The sequence below is a fragment of the Rattus norvegicus genome, chromosome 4 (genome assembly GCF_021556685.1).
Source record: "Rattus norvegicus strain SHRSP/BbbUtx chromosome 4, alternate assembly SHRSP_T2T, whole genome shotgun sequence".
NCBI lineage: Eukaryota > Metazoa > Chordata > Mammalia > Rodentia > Muridae > Rattus > Rattus norvegicus.
Genome location: NC_141537.1, coordinates 66,538,630 through 66,556,783, shown reverse-complemented (window position 1 = coordinate 66,556,783; position 18,154 = coordinate 66,538,630). Strand labels below are relative to the sequence as shown.

At 45.4% G+C, this 18,154-nt stretch overlaps 1 protein-coding gene across 7 annotated transcripts in view; it reads left to right on the top strand.

Annotated features, from left to right (window-relative positions):
• Positions 1-18,154, top strand: part of Dgki (diacylglycerol kinase, iota) — a 452,769-nt gene that overhangs the window by 91,749 nt on the left and 342,866 nt on the right.

Below are 18,154 nucleotides of genomic sequence, written 5' to 3'. Positions count from 1 at the left end.
TGGGGGTGGGGTAAGAAGCAAATCTCTGAAAAGGTACTCGACAGATATTTCTCAACAGATATTTCCCAGGCCTAACGGAGTTCCAGATAACCTGTCAGTGCTGTGGAGGATTCTCAGGACTGAAATGCAACTTGTTCTTTTCATGGAGAAATCCACTATAATGAGGATGTCAGACACTTGCTGTAGAAAACCATGCCTGTAGGGGATTTGCAGGAGTCAAGTCTGTACTCAAGTGAGTAAAAGCTAGGATGATATGGAGAAAGTATAGTGATGAATTAAATAAAAGTTACTTGTTTTTATTTTCTGAGTATGGACAATTTGCCTACCTGTATGTCTGTATACTATGTGTGTGGTGCTGGGAGAAGGCAGATCCTCTGAGAGTGGAGTTACAAATGGTTGTGAGACACATGTGGGTGCTGGGAATTAAACCTGGTTCCCTGCAAGAGCCACCAGTGCTCTTAGCCGTCAAGCCTTCTCTTTTAATCCCTATAGTGATGGGTTCTATTTTATCGTCTATTTGTTTGCTTGCTTGCCTGTTTGTTTATTTGTAATCACTGAAGGAAGTCTTCGTCTGAGCTTCCAGACATCTGCTGAAGGAGATGTCTGCTTCTGAATAGTTTTGGTTGTAACAAGGGAAAGGCAGATGCACCTTCCCCAGTCACTTGGCACGAGACTCCATCATAACACTCCCAGGGGTCCTTCACACTGGGCCTTATCTTGGAATAAAATTAACCAGACACAAGAACAACGGACTCTCGCAGATCAACTGCTAACGTTCCTCGTTCCTCATATTTCACAGAAGGGAAAACAAAACAAAGGCCACTAGAGAGAGACAAGAGACCCAAAACAAATGCCACTAGAGAGAGACAAGAGACCCAGTGAGTTGCTCAAAATTCTTTCTCGAGAGTAGGATGTCTGACTTCCTGATTTTCACTAAATTTAATCTAATTCTTCCCCACATCAACCAGATCGTTGATAGGGAAGGTATCTTGGAAGTCTTCACCTGAGAATTTACCACAAAGATGTGTTAACTGTGTTCTTTTCTTCCTTCCCAGGAGCCCTCTAGGTCACAACTGTGGGGCTAAGATATTTTTAAAAACTCAGTTAAGACTAACCCTTCTCCTAGCTGTTTTGATGGACTGCTGATGTGGATGGATGCTATGGAGACAGCCGGGGTTTCTGATAGGATGTCGTGTTTTGGATGGATATTTAATAGTATCTAGATTATCAACTGCAGGGGTTTGGGTAGAGGGAGGGAGATGGGGTAAAGTAACGGGGGGGGGGGGCTAAAGCTGCCTTTGAATTGCTGTAGCGGTTAGACAGTGCCGTGTCTTTCCACACATGAGTCCCAACCAGCTCTAATATAGCAGGAGAAAAGTTGGTAAGCAGGAACTAACACAGTTACATGATTACGTCTTTCCATGGTGCAGAGTCTTTCCGAATGAAGATTTACAGACTCAAGAAAAACATTTATCTTTGTGTTCAGATTCAATGACACAAAGATACTGTCTTTTCTATTGAGCAGAAATTGTAGGAGTGAGTAGGGAAAGACTGGGTGAGGAAGCTGAGCAAGGCCTGTCCACAGTCTTCTGGCTTTTCTAGTCAGCATTTCCTCCTCTGGGTATGGGGCAGGTCTTCTTCATGAATTTTCCGGTTGTCTTTTAATGCTAGGAACCAAACCCAGGACCTCATACATTTTAGGCAAGAACTCTACCACTGAGCTACATGTTAGAATGGGGCTTGAAACCACCTACAGACACGGACAGTGTAAAACCTTCTTCATGATCAACTCTTACATAGAAAGGAATATGTCCAGCTTTGTGGAAAGGGGTTCTTGCTTTTAGGATTGAAGTTAGGAAGTGTAAAGCCTTGTTTTCCGTGGCTTGCCTTGGACAGGAATGAGAAACACGGGAGTAGGAAGACAGGACAGAGTCAGAGAGACACTGCCTCGGAGCCCCTCACTTTCATTTTCTCAGCTCCAGTGCTGTTGATCTTTAATCATGGATCTCTGTTCATTTACCAAGTTAAGAGCCTACTGTATGTCAGCTTTGTTCAGCACTTGAGATGCAGCAGTGACCTCAACTGAGGAGAGTCCTCCCCTGGGGGGTTTTACAGCTTCATTTACCTTTTTAAGGGAGCCTGAGACTGGAGGACAGCACCTGTGGTTGGAAGACCTGGGTTGGAGGGACAGCCTACCAGCAGCTCAGCAACCCTGGGACTTTCCTGGCCCCATATCTAGTTGGGACCCTCTCCCGTGGCTCTCTAGGATGGAGGTGTCTCCCCTACCTTGCTGGTGCCTGTCTTCTCCCTGATTCTCTCCTAGTTGAGCATGACCCTGGGGGTCTCCTGCTCTAAGCTCTTCTGTTGTCCGTTCCAGCCTCCTGCTGGCAGTTGTGTGTGGCTGTGCTCTTTTCTGTCCTTTTGTAGCACTGCTCTGTCCTCTGTACTTCCCAAGTCAATGCAGTCAGTCCCCCCTCTTGTCTTCTTGCCAGATCCAACTAAACAGGCCAGCTCCAGACCCCAGGGGTCCCGCCTATTGGCCCATCCACTGCAGAGGTCAGCTCTGCTCCTGGCACTGGGACTTGTGGCAACAGACTTTCCAAGTCTCTGACTGGGTTTATTTAATGCATGCTAATCCCCACACTTAACCATTGTGATTGAGCTCCATTCCAGGGTGGGACATAAGGATGACAAAAGATCCCATCACAGAACTGACGTCAGCAGTTAGCCATCATTGGGGTAGAATTTGGCTGACCTCAGAGATCATGATTCCTCATCTTTACTGTCTCTTTAGCTCAAACGTTGAGTCTATAAAGTTTAATCTTTTTCAGTCTCTTCTTACATCCTCTGCCTGTAATTGCTAGGTGAAGGTTATAAAACCAACTGGTATTTCTTAGGCAGCTCCTACAAAGTTCATGAGAAGTGGGGAAGTCAGGAGAGAGTGGGAGAAGACCTCTAGAGATCCTGGGTGACGTGTGCTCACTGGGAGAGGACTGCTCACTGGCACCTGTGGCTTGGGGGTCACAAGTAGACTGTGTGAATGAAGTCTCTGGCGTTTATAGGAACAGCTAAGGAGAGAGTCAAAGGATGCTGGGGAGTGCCCAGCTCCCCTGCTCTTTTACGGTTCTGCCTGTTCTTCTGTCCTTTTGGAAGCAGAAATCACCAGTAGTTTGTGCTTTGGATAGGCAGAATACAGAAATGGCCATTTGGGTCTATTTTTGTCTCATAAGCGTATTGACAGTAGAATGGCTAAAGCACTGGGATGGTAGCTTGGATTATGTCACCCTACCCACCTTTAATGTGGGTGCTGGGGATTGGAACTTGAGTCTTCATTCTTGGGTGACATGCATTTCACTGAACCGCTTCACCCGCTCTAGGAATGGTGTATTTAAAGTCAGTTTCTGATGACCTTTGTAGCTAGCTTCCCCTGCTACCCTGCAACTCAGTTTTATATTGCTTTCCTTTTACTCTGACTAGAGATGTGTGTAGAAGTTTTTGTATGGACCAGAAGCTAAGACAATGCAAATGGCTTTATCAGTGGAGTGATTTCAGAGTCTTTTATTTCATTTCAACTCATGATGGCTAAGAAGTATGAACTTGGGCTTTTCTTCCTGTTTCTTGCCTTGTCATCTTCATGGCTTTAGGATGTTCCTTTCTGTCCACATAGTTGATGCTCAGTGATGGTGGTGGTGGTGGTGGTGAAGAAGAAGAAGAGGAAGAAGAAGGAGGAGGAGGAGGAGGAGGAGGAGGAGGAGGAGGACCACCATGAGTCCTAGTTTGCATCATTCTGATTGTGAGAAGGGAAGACACAATGAACAGTGGTTTACAGCTCCTCCCTGAGGAGTTTCTATTCACAGAGCCACAGCATGGACTCAGCTGCAGAGTCCCTGCCCTGTGTGTTCTTGGCTCAGCCCTATGTTGCCTCATCAGAGGATATTTGAAGCCCTTGCATGAGCATGCATAGGAACTAGACTTTGCTTATTCCTGGACATTTTTAAAAAAACCTTTTTGTTATTTCTTCCTAGAATAACTTCCAGCACACAGTGTGACTGGACAAGCATGTCTCTGGAAATATAGCAGGGTACGTGACAATACATTGCTCCAACCCTGGGTTCTTCAAGCCCAGTTCATGCTGCATTAGAGATCAGTAGCCCATGATGCGTTATAACTTTTCTTCTGGTAGCTAAGGAGGGACGACTTTGCTACTTCCCTCCTGAGAGTGCAGACTCAGCTCCATTTCCCAAGAGCAGATGACTGGGCACCTTGAACACAATGTCTCAGGACACTTTGGAGTGTCAAGAAGTGTCAGACTGTGACCAAAGCAAAAATTGAAATAACCCCAAACCAAAACACACAAAATAGAGCCTTACCTCTGCAAACACAGTGCACTTCATGCAGCCTGTTTCCATTGTTAGAGAGATAAAACACTGGTCCAAAGTATACCCTGAATTACTTCTTTGGATTCAAGTTTTCCAGAAGGGGAAGAAATGTGTGCTGTTTCCAGCCACATGAATAAAAGCCCCACAAAACTCATCTTTTCCATGACTCAGGCTAGCTCTACCCAAAAGGAAAAAAAATCATTCTGCTCTCTGCAGGGCAAAAACCCACACATGAGTGTTTCAACAGCTTCCCACAGTCTGATGTCCTCTCCTACCAGAGCACCCTTTATGGTTCCAACTCGTTATCTTCCCATACCTTATATAACAGACTCTGCTGTCCATACAGGCTCAGTCTGCACCTGACTGCTGCGATAGGTCTGATTTATGCACTCATTTCTTCCTTCCCAGGTTCAGTCCCCCTCCCTGATAACTTTTCTTCTATTGTTACAACATTGAGTGACACATAGGCTGTTTATACTCTTGGGCTTTTGTCCCTGAGTGTGTGCTCGTGAACATGTATGTGTAAACTCTATGCCTGTAGAGGGACTTGGGGGTGCACCTGTGTCTTTAGGGTCTGTCTGGTGCACATCTGACTCACGGAAGCAGGACCTTGTCCAGACCCTTGAGGCTCTAATTCTGCAGAGTTTCTGGGAGCACCTCTGATTCTGCTCCAGGTGCGAAGGGTGCCCAAACTAGGAAGGATCAAAAAGTTGTTTCTTCTCCTTTTTTCCTTTTGGATGTAACAGCTCACCCACCCCTGCCACAGCTGACAGAATGGGAATGGCAGAAGGTGGGTGCATGGGGTGGGGGTGGCAAGAGGATGGCAATCATTAGTTTGGGAACAATCTCTGAGCCAAAGAAATGCCTTTGGCATGTGCGAACAGCATGCGTTTGTCTCTTTGCCTCCTTGGAAGGAGGTGCACTGTAAATCTGACTCAACCTGGGAACTATTAATAGGAGATCATTATTAAAGAAGATTTACTTGATATTTCAATTAGTACTGACCTGAAGTCCCCATAAGTTGGGCCACTAAGACCTAGCTATCCATGAGGCAAATACACATTTGAGATAGCAATATTTTTACAAGAATCAGGATTACATGAACACAGTGTTTATAGATAAAAGACCATTATGAAAAAAAATTTTGTTGTGAGAGAGCATCCTCTGGTTGGGTAGCATGGTGGAATCAAGAACTTTCTTCTCTGAGTGTGACTTTTGGAATTACCCAATGTTGTCCTCATGAGTATCTACATGTATTTGCGTAGGTAGATTACCCTAACTAACTTACATGTCTGCTCACAAGGGACTGCTGTTCTCTGTGATTCAAATCGATATTTGGAAACAGGTGGTCATGTCTGGCAAGCAGGTTTTGGCATCAATTCTACACCTGTGTTTTGTTTAGTCTAATCATTCATGCACAACACAGGTGCCCCAGGAGCATAGCATTTTGACTTCCAACAGAATTTACTGCAGAAACCACCTCTCACTGATCTGAACAGGAAGGCATCTGTATATAGAAGAATGTGATACAGTCAGACCCTGGAGCTGGGGTAAACCAGGGTGACATTGTGGAGTTGACTTTCTTCTTGAGATGTGGCTGGTGTTTCCTGTATTCTCTCCTGTCCTCACTCACCACCTCCCTTGTCACCAGTATCTTCTCCGGGTGTTTCAAACGTTCACTGTCAGGTTTGTTTGAAGAAGCATCCGTAAAACTGTGCTGGGGTGAACAACAGTTCTAGTGTTGATGCCTGGTTTTGGCACACTCATCCTGCTTTCCTAGTTAACACTGGGAAGATGTCTCAGCAAGGCCTTGCACAAGCATGGCGCCCACTGTTTTCTCTTGTGGTGGTGTTTCTGATTGAGGGAGAGTGTCAAGAAAGGAGAACTAATGTTTGCAGGAAGTGACAAGGCTTGACTCAACGACAGAGTTTTTTTTTGGCTCAAGTACAGTTGTATCTGTAGGTTCTGCATCCACAGATTCAGCCATGAGTCGGAAAACTATCCCAAAAATTGAATCTGTGCTGGACCCGTACAGCCATTTCCATTGTCACCCTAGACATATAGAGGGTAACTCTTCACATAGATAGCGTTGACATGGTATTAGGTATTGTAAGTAATTCATTCGCAGGTGTATTAAGCTGTATGAGAAGCTGTGCATAAGTTACATGCGAATACATACTTTAATATCCGTTGGTATTTATGTGTATGCATGTATGTGTATGCGTGTATGTGTACAAGTACATGTATGCAGAGGCATTTGGAAGCCAGAGGACACCCTTGGGTGCTGTCCTCTTTGTTTTTGTAGATAAGGATTCTCCTTTGCCTGGATCTTATTATAGTCATCGAGACCCAACTGTTTCTACCTCCCCCAGTGCAGATTACCGGCCTGTACCCACCATGCCCCAACCTTCTTGCACTGATTTTGAGGACTGATCTGTCCACAGATTTTGCTCTTCTAGGGTGTCCTAGAATCAGTCCCCTGCTTGTACTGGGGGGGGGTGACTCTATTTTTGTTGTTCTTGAAATGAAAATTTATTAACTCTTTTCATGGATGAGGAAACTGAGGAATGTTTTCCCAGTCATTCGTTGTGTTCGAGAATGAGGATTTGGTCCAGAGCCACCTCAAAAGTCTGCCCATCTTTAGCCCTTCTATACGTGCTGCCAGGCAGAGTGACCAGCTGTAATGGCCTCATTGTGCACAGAGCTCGTTCATGTTTGAGAATTGTTTACATCTATGGTCATAGTCTAAGCATGAAGTCACTGACAAGACATGGGTGCTTTCAGAGCTTTCTCTGATTGGGGATTGATTTGCACAGCCTTTGAGCACACATAGCACAGCCAGGCTCAGGTCAAGAGGAAGGATGAGGAAGGCATGAGGCACTGAGACCGTCTCTTATTCTGTAGTTCTGAGGAAAAATAGAGTAATGGTGCTGGACTCCCGGAGACATCTTAATGGCTTCATAGGCCACCATACACATCTGGCATATCTGAAATTCTTGCTTGGAGACCACAGTGGAGCCACAGGCAGCCAGACTGTTCACCCCTAGAGAGTATTCTGTGAGTCCAACCTCAGTCATCTTCCAGGAGAAAGAACTGAAGCATGGTATCTGGAGTCCATGTCAGATGGCGCTGATCTGCTCACCTTTTGACCAGAATATTGGGAATGCAGTCTAATGTGAGAGACAGAGGGAGCTGCTCTTTCAATTAAAATTAATAAGCCAAGTGTTTTCAATCCCTGAGAATGAGGAGTTTTATATGTGGAATAGTTGAGAGCTTCAACCCAGCTGCGCTGGCTTTGTGTGTGTGTGTGTGTGTGTGTGTGTGTGTGTGTGTGTGTGTGTGGTGTGTGTGTGTGGTGTGTGGTGTGTGGTGTGTGTGTATGTGTGTGTGGTGTGTGTGTGTATGCGTGTGTGTGTGTGGTGTGTGTGTGTGGTGTGTGTGTATGTGTGGTGTGTGTGGTGTGTGTGTGTGGTGTGTGTGTGTGTGTGGTGTGTGATGTGTGTGTGTGTGTGGTGTATGTGTGTATGCGTGTGTGTGTGTGGTGTGTGTGTGTATGCGTGTGTGTGTGTGTGTGGTGTGTGTGTGTGTGGTGTGTATGTGTGGTGTGTGTGGTGTGTGTGTGTGGTGTGTGATGTGTGTGTGTGTGTGATGTGTGTGTGTGTGTGTGGTGTGTGTGTGTGGTGTGTGTGTGTGTGTGTGGTGTGTGATGTGTGTGTGTGTTTTGCCTGGATTTGCCTGTCATGAAAAGCTCCAGTGGGCTTACTCACAGGTGAGCAAGTAGTGATGTTCTTTGTGGTAGTAAGATAACTTCCTTTCCCTCTACAACCAGGAACAATTCAACATGGAGTTGTTCTCCATAAGAGAGAGACCTCTGTTTCAACCTTCTCTCCACTGCCAATTTCAGTCTACAAATGGCAAAAATAGATCGGACAGCAGATGGCCACTCTCATATGCGCTGTTGACAAATAGGAGAGGTAGAAAAGAGGAACTCAGGAAGCATGTGAATAAAAATAGCTGCCTGGAGCCAGTCTGGGAGATAAGAGGCCCCGGGAGGACCCAGCATGCACACTGACATAGCACTTTTGATATTGGCCAAAGCCTTTGTAGCTATTCTCACTGGCCATCCTGACTGTGTTTGTGTGCCAGACAGTGGGTTCTTTCTCTCATTAAGGTAGGATCAGGGACATATACCTCCCCCAGGAAATAAAGGAGCCAGGGCTGCCGTTCCAGAGGTCCATGGGTCACCTGCTGGCCCTCGAAGGCCTTCTTCTTTTTTATTCATATACTGCAACTTTGGAAAAGCCAGGGAACTCTATGGTTTTCTTAGAGTTTTCAACATAGGAGGAAACTCAGAACTATTTCCTCTGCCTTTTCATTTAGGGATGAATGAGAATATAGAGGTGTGACATTCAAAGGGTCAAATAGTTCTGTGGCCCCAACTCTAGGATAGGCTTGATACAATTAAAACAATAACAACAACAACAACAACAACAACGACAACAACCCAAATGCCATTGAGGCACATGACTTGGCAATCTGAAGTGCCATTGTGAGCAGTTACTGGCAGTCTCAGACAGTTTCACAGTGATGTAACAATGTTGTAGACAAAGTGATTTGTAAGAGCAACACAGTTATTCTTCAGAGTTCAGCCCTGGAAGCTCCAGTATCAAGATGCTGCTGTCTGTTGAGGGCTTTCCTTTTGTAAGTGAGCTTTGTGAGAGGGAAATGAGAGAGTGTCGGGCTTTGCTGAACTCCCTTTTACAGCAATCCTGCTGCACAGATAACAGATCAGCCACCTGTGAGGCTGGCATTGGCATCACCCGATGACGTATTAGAGGCCCTTCCTCTCAACACTCTTGCTCGCATCAGGAGTTAAGTTTACAACCTGTGGGCTTTGAGGATATAGTCTAGCTGTGGTGCCCTTCCTTAGTGTGGGTCTGTATCTGTGCTGGAGCATGGACACAAGCTGCTTCAGTTCCCCTCACCGCCCCTCTGCTGGTGCTCTGCAAATTGCATTGTGTGTGAAATGGCTCTGTGAGGTTTTCCCCGTTCATTTAAAACAGATTTGGATGGAAAACACGTCTGAATGAGGCAGTCAGCTATCCATTAGGCAGAGGAGACTGTCCATATGTCTGTTAATTGCCGTCATTTGGCACAGATCAATCAGACCTGAGGGGTGGGGCATATCTGTGGGCTTTTTTTTTTATATAGTTATGGGCACAAATAATTATTATAAAACCAGACATGCATGTACTGGTTAGATACCTGATGGATATTTTTTTTTAAGTTACAGCAATGAAAGAGAAATATAACGAAGTCTGGCAAACCTCAGTGCACATATAGTGAATTTAATTTGAAAATGAGAGGACCATTTTTATATTATCAAAAAAGTCATTTGTACAAGGAAGAGATGGCTAGTTTGAAGACCCATGGTTTCAAGTTCTCAATAGTACAAGAGGAAATTTACTCTGGCGCCCAGAATTTAAAGAGAGAATGTCAGATTCACGTTGGTAGTTAATGTCCAAAACGTAACTAAAAAAATGTCCCCACTATATCAGTACAAATAAATGCATTTTATTAATATGGAATATATATGGAAATAAAAAAATAGTGTCACTGTACTATTGCCAAGTAGTGAAAAAAGTGAATAACTAATGGTTCCTAAAAATAGATCACTCCTTTTAAGTGTGTGTGCGTGTGTGTGTGTTTGTGTGTGTGTGTATGTGTGCACCCTTGTGTGGAGCCCAGAGCATCTTCCTCACTTGCATTCTGCCTCACTGAGACGAGGAATTTGCTAGATTGGCTGGCCAACAAGCCCCAGCACTCCTCTTCAGTTCCTGGGCGCTAGGATTAAGGTGTACATTACCACACTCATTGTTTAATGGGAGTTCTGGGGAAATCAAAATCAAGTCCCCAGGTTTACATGACAAGTAGCTCAGACATCTTCCCAGGTTTAATATCCTAATTTCATAGTGACTCACCCTTCTCAAAAAAAAAATGTTTTTTTTTTTTGAGCATCCCAAGTCCTCCACTGTATATGCCATCACAACAGTGGGAGTTTACACAGTATTCACAAGGGTTCATTTAATATGTCTCCTCCAGTAGCTTTGAGTCACCACAGCCAAGTAGGAAGGGCACAGGCTTTGAGGTCTTGCTTCAAACTTTGTCTTTGTCACTCAGTAGGTAACCGATGACGGTTGAGTCGCTTAATCTCTTTGGGCTTCATTCAGTGTCAACAAAATGCTAATAAGCGCGGCACATAATTCATGGACTTCAAATTGGATGTATTAGTGAGATAATCCATGCAGACTGACATGCATTATGCTCAGAGCATGCAAATCAGAAAAGAACCATGTGGCTGCTCCCATTGTGAATTGTGAGGGATTGACTGGTTGGTCTTATCCCTAGAGCATCGTTGAGAGCTCAGGGCATGTACACGAAAAGAACGAGCGTGGAATAGCCCCATTTCTCCACAGTCCCAGTGTGCTTAAGTCTCAGATTGCTGAGGGTGTCATGTGTGAAATGAGATCCTTTGTGGCCAGAGATTTTCTTCAGTCTGCTTCTATTCCACTATACTTTGTTAAACTCCAGACTGATCTGCTTTTACATAAAGATAGCTTCCTAGAGCTTCGCCCAAAAACTGACAGCACTTCAGATAGTACCTGGGGAATACAAGGTGTGATTGGGAGGCCGAAAGTCACCAGTAAGGGGTTATGGGTTCTGGTCCCATATCTGTTAGAAATGAGAGGCCATGTTGCCTACTTAGACATAACTCTGAAACGTAAGGGTTAAACCGAATGTTCTTCATGGTCATTTCTTGTACTTACATTTTCAGTTGTTTTTGAAAATGTCTTAAATATATTGATAGAGACACAGTTAGTTTCTGTATATAATGCTATTTTTATGTTCAAGGGCCTTAAGTTATTGTTATGTTTTCAAGTGGGACTTACAGTGTACCCTTGGTTGAACTTGGTTGACACTGCGTAGCCCAAGCTGGTCTTGAACTTTTGATACCTCGTGAGTCCTGGGATCATAGGCGTGTGCACCATCACACCAAGTGATGCCAATGGAAAGGAATTTATTCTACCCTGAACATTTCAGTTGTCTTCCAATATCCTTGTTTTGAAAATTTGTATGTGTTTTTTTATTCTTTAAAAATTTTATTTATTTTAATCATTGTGTAGAAACACAATGTGCGTATGATGTATGTGTGAGGCACGCTGTGGTGGTGGTGCACATGTGGAAGTCCACCTTGGTGGAGTCAGTTTCTGCCTTCGGTCTTTCTCTCAGTTCTGGGGATTGAACTCGGGTCGCCATACCTTTGCCAGCCAGTACCTTTACCTGATGAATCATCCTGTCAGCCCCAGTTTTGTTTTTGTAAAATGAGGCACATTTGAATATTTACAGGTGAAGCCACCCTCTCATGCTGAGTAGACACAGACCCATTATGGGGTGTTACATGTGTGGTGTGGGGGTTCTCCCTTCTTTAAAGGCCTGTTGTGTTTCACATCACCCGGTCAGATTTAGCTCTAACGGTTTTCAGTCATGGAGCCTACTGACCTTAATTGTTACAGTTTGATGCCAAGATTCCTTAGGCTTCACATTCTACCTATCTTATAAGAGGGAACAAGGATCTACACTTGGTTGAAGCCAGCAGGAGAAGTAATACGAAGGAATGGGTATGCTACTCATCTCTCCACCCCTGCCCCTGTTAACGTGACCTTTGACCGACTTAATTAAGGCTCCGTGTCTTACGTTGTGGGTGGGCAATAAGGTCCTGATTGAAAAACATCTATTTCCTACACCTCCATTCAGGCCCTTGGAAGCTAGGGGCTTCTGATTAAATCATGTGGTTCTTTATGATCTGCAGAAGGTCCCACATGGTCATCTCAAGTTCTTTTTCTTCCAGTGTTTATTTTGCTTGGGACAAACAGGAGGCAGTTTGTCGGGTTGCTGTTTGACCTTCCCATATAAAAAGGTTTTAAGTGTGTTTCCATTTAGCTGATCATTTTAGAAGGTAAATTTATCGATTGCTATAAGTACGCTAATGCATTCTCTCATTTATTCTTCAGAGTAACTTGATGGAATAAGGACTGCTATTAATCTCAGTTTTCCTTTGCACAAATAAGCCACCCAGGAACTAAATAATTTGGCCACAGTGACGCAGCTAGTAAGTTCTTTCAGGTCTAAATTTGAAGCCTCAAATCTTTGTGTCAGCTGTAAGCTAGACTGTCCTTTTGCACAGGCTGGGTAGCGACTGCATGCTGCATGTGTCTCATTTTAAATACTGCAGCTAGGCCTTTGGTCTGTGCACTGTCTGTACTGTCCGATTGCACTTTGTTAGGACACAGAGGAAGACCTGATGAGGGCTGAATGAGCTTTGATATCTGCGTTTCCCATTGCTTTACCTTAGAAGGCATCCCAATGGCCTGAGAGCAGAAGGGAGGAGACGTCCGTGTGGGTGAAATTAGACAGACACCGAGCTCACTACTATTGTGTGGCTCCGTGACACCATTGTCAGCCATTGTTCTCTGGTGCAGTCCCTCAGCAGAGTGTCAGAGGGCACCCCCCACATCACTGACTGTGCTGTCACCAGCAGAGGTCTAGCCTGATAGTGGCATTTTGCAAGGATTTCTGTCCTTCTTTGTGGCTTAGCCTTGGATGGACCCATTCTGGGTCAGCCTGATTCATTCATTCTCTCTCCCTCCCCCTCTCCTTCCCCCTCTCCTTCCTCCCCTCCCTCCCCCCTCCTTCCTTCCCTCCCTCCCCCTCTCCTTCCTCCCCTCCCTCCCCCTCTCCTTCCTCCCCTCCCTCCCCCTCTCCTTCCCTCCCTCCCTCCCCCTCTCCTTCCCTCCCTCCCTCCCCCTCTCCTTCCTCCCCTCCCTCCCCCTCTCCTTCCCTCCCTCCCTCCCCCTCTCCTTCCCTCCCTCCCTCCTCCTCTCCTTCCTTCCCTCCCTCCCCCTCTCCTTCCCTCCCTCCCCCTCTTCTTCCTTCCCTCCCTCCTCCCTCTCGCACTGTGTGTGTGTGTGTGTGTGTGTGTGTGTGTGTGTGTACATGGGCACGTGTGGGCAGTGTGTGAATGGTCCTCTACTTCTACCACATGGGTTCCAGGGATTGAATTTATGTCAAGACTAACAACTAGAAAAAAAATAATAAATAAGGGGTTGGAACAATGGCTCAGCAGTTAAGAGCACTGACTGTGCTTCTAGAGGTCCCGAGTTCAATTCCCAGCAACCACATGGTGGCTCAGAACCATCTGTAATGGGGTCTGATGCCCTCTTCTGTGTGTCTGAAGACAGCTACAGTGTATTCATATATAAAATGAATAATAAATCAAGAAGGGGGGAGAATTTTCTTAAAAGATATTCTGTGCAGTTTGGTCTTTATAGGGGTCCAGACAACAGGAGTGGGGGTTATTTCAAAAGCTGTTGTCTGTCTGTGGGACATGTTCTTCTAGCTGGGCTGCCTTGTCTGGCTTCAGTGGGAGACGAAACGTCTAGACACTTGAAGTGTCAGGTTTGGGGAAAACGGGGTGGGGGGCACCCACTCAGAGGAGAAGGGAAGGGAAATAGGAGAAGGATTGTGCAAGGGGTGTCTGGGAATCAGGCAGTGAGCAGGATTTAAAGTGAATAAGTAAAATAGAAAAAGACTAATAAGTGATTTTGTTTCCTTTCCAGAATTCCATTATGCAGTTTGCTTCCTATGCAAACTGATACATTTTCTTTATAGTGACCAATTTTTACATTCTGTTTCTTTTGAACCGTATACAAAGAGCTTCCTATTTAACATACCTACACCTAACAGGGTTCTCTTGCATCACCAAAACCAGTTAATTTATCGCACATGCATGTATTTTATTTTTATTTTTTTTGAAGAAAAAATTTGGGGGCTGGAGTGATGGTTCTGGAATTACACTACGCTTGCAAACTGTGTTGGTTTGAACGGGACAGCTCCCATAGGCTCATGTATGTAATTATACTCGGTCCCCACTTGGTGGGTTGTTTCAGGAAGGACTAAGGAGTTGTGTCATTGTGGGTGGGCTTTGAGGTTTGAATACTCCATGCCATTCCTGGTTAGGTCTCTGCCTCATGCTTTAAGATGTAAGTTCTCCGTTATTGCTCCAGTGCCGAGTCTGTTGCCATCCTCCTCTTCCCCCGTGATGGCCCTGGACTTATGATCTGAAACCCTGTCTTCTACAAGTTGCTGCATGGCTCCCAGCAACCATGTAGTGAAGCTTACAACCTTCTGTAGCTACAGCTCCATGGGGTCCGTCACCTCTGGCCTCCTCAAGCAGCTGTGCTCACACATGCATGTAACACCTCCCAACACATACAAACACACACACACACACACACACACACACACACACACACACAATTAGAAATAAAACAAATCTTTAAAAATAATACAAACGTCACCAGCTGCCCCAAACACATTGAAGGAATAGCAATGCTGATAGCTTCAGGGTCCTAGAGGGCACGGGAAAACAGTCAGCTGACTGAACAGGAGGAGTGGATCCTTATCCAAGCCTTGCAGGATAAGTTAAACTGAACCAGCTGGAATAGATTCAGAGAGCTTCAAGTAAGAACGCAGGGTGAATAAAGCCAGGGGTGAGCTGGGTATGATGGTGGCTCACCCAAGTGCTGAAACCATGGCACCCAGGAGGCAGAGGCAGGCACATTACAGCAAGTTCAAGGCTAGCCCAGGCTACACAGTGAACTCCAAGACAACCTGAACTATGAGACTTGAGACCCTGTCTCAGGAAACAAACAGTGAAGCAAACAAGGAACGGGTTAACTGGTGGTTTGTTAAGCAGAAGCAATAGGTGATGTCAATCGTTGAAGCAAAAAAGCTAAGACAGGGACCTGAGCAAGGTGCACACACACAAGTCCCGAGTGCAGCACCAAGGAGAGTGGAGTCTATTTTAGGCAACAGGACATGGCAAAGGGTTTTAAATGGGGCAGATGTGTTTTCCCTACAGATCACTGGAATCATACTGGAAAGGAGGGGGTGCTGAGGCAGTAGCTATCGTGGAGGCAGGGAGACAGTGAAGCGGTGTTAGCATAGTATGAGTGTGAAGGGACAGAGAACCCACCTGGGCTGAAGGAAGAAATGATAGAGATTTTTATTAGCTTATACAGCGGGACAGACTGGGAAGTATGGATGATTGGGGACATGAAAGAGAAAAGCTGACACTTGTTTGCTGTGCTCACACAGTGCCAGACTGTGTAGGGAAGCCTGGAATTCCTAGTCTAGCGCACCCATGAAGTCTCTCCTTAGGAATGAGCCATCTATTGCTGTATAAGGAACGGTGTCCCCCTAAGCTTACTGACTGAACAACATGGATTATCTCAGGTCTGCAGGTCAGGAAGCAAAGAGCTGGACTGGAGATCCCACCCCAGGCTCCCAAGCGATTGCAGTCCCTCTGTAAGCTGTAGCGTCTCTCCTGCACAGACTTAACTGCTTCTGGGGGATCTGCTTCTAAGATGGATGGGTGTCACGTGTCACAGGTGCCTCTCCACAGAGCTCAGGGGCTGTAGCTGCTTTCCCCAGTGGAACTAAGTCAATTGTGTAAGAAAGATAACACAAGTAGAAAGTGAGAGTTGTTTGCAAACTTTGATGCTGGAACGACTGTCGACTGCAGTTTGACAGTAAGCCCAGCTTATACAAACGCGAATGGAAGAACCACATAATGGCACAAGCCAGGATGCAGGAAACTATGGGAGCTCCCTCTCAGAGGCAGCCTACCATGCCTGCATGCAGAGATAAAGGCACACTAGGGAGAATCAGAAATGCAGTTGAAAGAGATGATTTTAGGTGTTTTATGAAGAGTCTCATTTTAGATGGAAACTCTTGTCTGTTTTTTCCTATTTTTGTTTTATTGAAAATAGATTTTTTTTCATGCGGTGTATTATGATTTCAGTTTTTCCTCCCCATCTCCTCTGAGATCCTTGCCACCCATCCAAATTCACCCCCTTTCTCTCTCTCTTTAGAAAACAAACACTTAAAGACTATTAGTAAAATGGAATAAGAAACAAACCAGTAAAAAGAGTAAAAGGAGTAAAAAGAGCCAAAGAAAAAGCAGAAGAAACCCGCAGACTCGGAAACACAGTCTTCACACACATGGGAATCCCAGAAAAACAGAAAAACAGAAGCCATAATATATACACAAACGACCTGTAAGGTTAAAAGAGAAATGCCCTGACAAAACATCACAAGACTCAGGACCTCCAAGGATGTCTCCGAGTTTGTTTTATGTTGGCCAACTACTGAGGGGTGTAGGGCTGCCCTTAAGAGTGATCTGTATTGCAGTGAGACGCCACTGAAGAGAACTAATTTCATTTGTGAGTGGCTATCAATCGGAGATACCTTCTGGATGAGATAAGGGGCCTGTGTCCATTTTTCCTCTCGGTGCTGTGACCCCACGTGACACAGACCTGTGGATTCTGTGCATGCTGCCTCAGTCTCTGTGGGTTCCCGTGCGTGTCAGATTAGTCCTGCTGTGTGTAGAAGGCCTTGCTTCCTTGTGTCCTTCGGCCCTTCAGCTCTTATAATCTTTCCAACTCGTCTTCCCCATGGTTCCCTAAACCTCGAGGGAAGGAAATGATGGCGAGAGCACACTTAGGACTGAATTTTCCAAGGTCTGTCACTCTGTCCAGCTGTGGGCATCTGTACTTGTTCCCCTCTTACAGGAGAAGGAAGCTTCTCTGGTGATGACTGATCAAGACACTGATCTGTGTGTATAGCAGACGGCCATTAGGAGTCATGGCTGCATTTCTTTATCAGAAGAGTAGTGTTTGGTATTATCCGAGTCTCTGGCCTGTCTAATCTCAGGCTCTTGAAGACCTGTGCAGTGTTGGAGATGGGTGCCGTCTCATGGAGAGAGCTCTGAAGCCACTCAGATTTTGGTTTGTGTCTTTGTTACTCTTGCACTTCGGGCAGACAGGTCGCCATTTAGATTGAAGAGTTTGTAGCTGGTTTATCTGCCTCAATTATTCACTAATATAAACAGAAGGAACATTGCCCACTTCTTTCTTTCTGTCTGTGATGGTTGGTGTTGGCTGACAACTCAGCAGCACCTGGAATTGTCTAGGAGAACACCCTTTGGGCAAACCAGTGGGAGAATATTGAGATTGGCCTAACTCCTGGGCATGTCTGTGAGGGACTATCTTGGTTAGGATAATTGAGGTGGGGAGACCAACCCAGGGTCATATTCTAGACCACACCAAAAGGAGGAAGCTAGCCAAGCATGGGCATTCATTGTTCTCTGCGTCCTGACTGTGGATACAATGTGGGCAGATGGCTCACGTCTGCCAGATTTCCTCATCATGATAGGCTGTGCCCTCATATTGTGAGCCCACATACATCCTTTCTCCCTTACATTGCTTTTGTCAGAGTATTTAATTACAGCACCAGGAAAAGGTGTTAACATACGGTTATTTGAGAACGTGTGAGAGGTAGGTTGGGGGGGTTGCCATTTTCAACATGTTATTGGAGTCCAAATGGCCCCTTTACTTCCTTAAAACATTGCCCCACACTACCCTTTGCATGAGCTGTGTCTTGACCAACCTGCTTAAAATGGCAGCTTCTTCAATAATGATGTATTCATATTCTCTCTCTCTCTCCCTCTCCCTCTCCCTCTCTCCCTCTCCGTGTGTGTGTGTGTGTGTGTGTGTGTGTGTGTGTGTGTGTGTGTGTGTGTGTGTGTGTGTGTTGGAGATTCAGTAAAGGGGTGGGAAGGCCATGTAGCCACTATGAAATCATAAATGAATGAT